General features: G+C 53.6%; 1 pseudogene; it reads left to right on the top strand.

The window, feature by feature from the left end:
• The first annotated feature begins 2437 nt into the window (after positions 1–2437).
• Positions 2438–3725, top strand: LOC100340251 (transcription elongation factor A protein 1 pseudogene; annotated as a pseudogene).
• Positions 3726–4123: the final 398 nt, after the last annotated feature.

Raw genomic sequence — 4123 nt, 5'->3', positions numbered from 1 at the left:
CACCTGCTGCCTCCCAGGGTGCACATTTGCAAGAAGCTGGACTTGGGAGTGGAACTGGGGCTAAAACCCAGGCACTCCCATAGGGACCACAAGAGTGTCAATGAGTTGAAGCGCTAGGCCAGCCGCCCAGCCCCCAGAGTGATCTGTGGAGCCTGGTTGAGATCAGTGGAAACCTCCAAGAGTTTTTCAGGGTAGAATTTCTACTGCCTTCCAGGGCCACAGCAAAGAGCTGGACTGGAAGAGGAGCAACCAGGACAGAATCCGGCGCCCAACCGGGACCAGAACCCGGTGTGCCGGCGCCGCAGGCGGAGGAGTAGCCTAGTGAGCCGCGGCGCCGGCCTGGCCTTCTTCCTTCTCTCTCTTCTTGCCGGGGTGCGAATGTGCGAGACTCCCAAGATTTAGGGGGACTTCGTTAGTAGGAAGCGCAAAGAGGAGGAAGGTGAACTCTGGGCAAAGGCACCCAGGGCAGCTTTTCCAAAGAGGAGCGTTCACTTTGCGCCCGAGGCTGTCGTACCTGCATTTTCGCTTTACATTCAACCTCGCGGAGACCCTTGGATTAGCAAGTGCAGAAACTCCCAGGATGTGCCAGACGCCAGGCCTTAAGGGCTGTGTATTCCCACCGCTTTTTCCGAGGCACAACCTGCAGGCCACCAGAGCCCCTGGTGGGCAGGGCTGGAGCACAGGAATGCTCCGCGGAACAAAGAAAGAGCGGGGCCCGCGCGCCCCACCTCCCTAGGCGCCCGCCTGCGGCTCCCCGGGGAGACTGCGGTGGGGGTGGGGGCGCCCCGGACCCGCCCGCTGGGCTGAGCCGCCGGCTCCCGAACAAAGGGGCGGGGGCGGGGTAGAGGGGGCGGAGCGAGGGGCGAGTTCCTTAGGATCCGGCTGGGGCGTGGCTGGAGCCAGGGACCCAGGGGACGGCGAGGGCGGGGAAGGGCGGGCCCCTCTCTCGGGGTGCAGGGGACCCTGAAACCGCGGAGGGGACAGGGATGGAGGCGGGGCCCGAGCTCGGGGAGAGAGGGGCCGGAGGATCTTATCTAGGGGGGCGGGGGAGAGAGAGACAGGGGCCTGCAGGGGGGCCCGGGGGGCGGGGCGAGCGGCGCGCTCCGCAGCCCCACCTGCTGGTGCCCATTCCCGCAGGTCCCGGGCTCCGCTCTCAGCCGAGCCTCGGAGCAGCTCCCCACTCACACCGGGCCCATTTCTCCTTTTGTAGAAGACAAGGGTTGTTCTCGTCTCGCGGGGACTTTGGAGAGAGTGGGTTGGGTAAAGGGACACGAGGAAGGCCGATCCACCATCCACTTAACCCACAGGTGTTCCGTACTTCCTAGGAGGAACGGTGCCAGTAGCTGCACATATCCCGCACGACAGTCCCGTCAAAGGTCCTGGGAGCGCCCCCACTGTACAGCTGGGAAAACGGAGGCTCCTAAGCGCCTGGGTGGAGACAGGGCCGCGTAAATACAGCCAATTAGTGGCAGAATCAGGACCTGCACCGGGGTCTACTTTAGTGTTTCGATCTCACCCCGGAGCAAATGGTCTTAACCGCCACGTACTTGATGTTTAATTATTTATTCATTCAAAAAAATATTTGGCAGGCGCCGCGGCTCACTAGGCTAATCCTCCGCCTGCAGCGCCGGCACACGGAGTTCTAGTCCCGGTCAGGGCGCCGGACTCTGTCCCGGTTGCTCCTCTTCCAGGCCAGCTCTCTGCTGTGGCCAAGGAGTGCAGTGGAGGATGGCCCAAGTGCTTGGGCCCTGCACCCACATAGGAGACCAGGAGAAGCACCTGGCTCCTGGCTTCGGATCAGCGCGGTGCGCCGGCTGCAGCGTGCCGGCCGTGGCGGCCATTGGAGGGTGAACCAATGGCAAAAGGAAGACCTTTCTCTCTGTCTCTCTCTCACTGTCCACTCTGCCTGTCAAAAAAATTTTTTTATTAACCTGCTCTTTTAGGTTATGTGCTAGGTGTGAGGAATACAGCGAACAAGTTATCATCCCTACACAAGCGAAGGTTGCAGGCTGGCGGGAAGATCACCCTCAGTTAGTAACCAGAGAATAATTGCTGGGGGCAGGTGCTGGTAGTCCCATGGCTGGTGTGGTGATGCAGCCGTTACGCCCCAGCCTGCAATGGCAGCGTGCCAGCTACTCGGATTCTGATCCAGCCCCCTGCTAATGTGCCTGGATAGGAAGCAGGTGATGGTCCCGGCACCATGTGGAAGACCTGGATGCAGTTCCGGGCTCCTGACTTTTGCCTGGCTCAGCGCTGCCTGTGGCAGGCATCTGGGGAGTGAACCAGCGGATGAAAGATTGTGTGTGTGTGTGTGTGTGTGTGTGTCTATCTCTTGTCTCTCTCTGTCTCTTTGAATGGATGAAAATAAATGCAATTGTTAAAACTTGTGATGTGTTCCTTGGTGGAGGAGCTGAGCTGTTGAGTGCGTAGTACACGGTTCTCTGCTCAGCCTTTTATGGTTAGACTTAGGTCTCCTACCCACGAAAGAACTGGATCAGGCTGCCACCTCTGGTCTGGTTTGTGAGGAAGGCCCTAGGCCCAGGCCTGCCGTGGTGGGGCTCGCGGGACAGGACACAGGGTTCTATGTCCTCTCCACACCAGCTTCTGCCATTCCACAGCCCCAGCAGGCTGGGCCCCGGCGCCATGAGGAGGAGGAGGGAGTCCGCACCGTCGAGAAGACGGACAAGATGGGGAGGGAGAGCGCAGCTGGAGCACCGGATTTGCCAGAGCAGCTGAAGCAGATTCCTGTGACCCTGGAATGATTACAGTCCGCGGAATCGGGGTGTCGGTGGACGCTATTCGCAAGCAAAGTACAGATGAAGAAGTTACATCTGTAGCAAAGTCTCTCATCAAATCCTGGAAAAGCAACAGAAAAAGACCCCGAAGAAAAGAAAAAAGAACCTGCAATTGCGTCACAGAGTAGCCCGGAGGCAAGAGAAGGAAGTAGCTCCAGCGGCAACGGAGCAGCAGAAAGAACAACACACACGCCCTAGATCCTTACGCTTCCTCTATTCCTCGGGCACCACGCACTTCTGACTGTGCAGGTGAAGTGCAGGGAGAGGCTGAGCTGCAGGGAGATGACTGCGTGGCTATTGGAGCTGATGAGGAAGAATTGAGACCGCAAATTGAGGAAACTGTCTAGCAAGAAATAAGGAATACAGACCTGAAATACAGCAGTACGAAGTAGGATATCAGGTCTTAAAGATGCAAAAAATCTAAGGAAAATGTATTGTGGGAATATTCCTCCTGACTTATTTGCTAGGATGACAGCAGAGGAAATGGCTAGTGATGAGCTCAGAGATGCAGAAAAACTTGACCGAAGAAGCCAGCAGAGGACTTCAGATGGCCGGGACAGGTGGAACCCAGACTGGCTTGTTCACATGTGGCAAACATGACAAGAAGAACTGCACCTCCACGCAGGTGCAAACACTGAGTGCTGGCGAACAGATGGCCACATTGTTGTCTGCAATCAGTGTAGAAATCGATGGGAGTTCTGCTGAGTTGGAAGAATTGGCAAAATATCTGGACCATTAAGAAAATGAATTTTGTAATTAGCTTTCAAACTAGGCCAAGCAGCTAGTTTTCCTGCAAAACAAATTTCTAAAGCAGCATACATCCCTTGGGTTAATCTGTTTTCAACTGAACTTCCCTTCCTTAAATGCTTTTGGTAATCAGATCAGTAGGGCCACCATATAATAACTGTATGGCATCTGTTTTAAAATTTCATTTTTATAAGTGGACATTAAACTTTGATCAATTAAACTTCAGTAATTTAAGTGTTTTTTCCTCCTTAAAAAATTCTTTAACTTTTATATTCTGAAACATACACAGTAGAAACTTTCTGTCAGTCTGTTAACCCATAAATGAAAATTACCTTGTTTTCTATATTGGCATGGACTTATTCCAGATATTACAGGAATAGAAAAGGTAATATAATTTTAAGTTTACCAAATATGATGTGTATTCAAATGATACTTGACCAGCTTATTGTACATAAGATTTGAATTAGCATATGAATTTGATTTTAATTATTCACAAGCCTGGGATAATTAGATATCAGTTTGCCTCTGTAGCTAACCATGATCATCATTTCTTGTAATTTCTTGGGCATATATATTACTTG

This window comes from Oryctolagus cuniculus, chromosome 7 (assembly GCF_964237555.1).
Source record: "Oryctolagus cuniculus chromosome 7, mOryCun1.1, whole genome shotgun sequence".
NCBI lineage: Eukaryota > Metazoa > Chordata > Mammalia > Lagomorpha > Leporidae > Oryctolagus > Oryctolagus cuniculus.
This window is presented reverse-complemented; position numbering and strand designations above follow the sequence as displayed.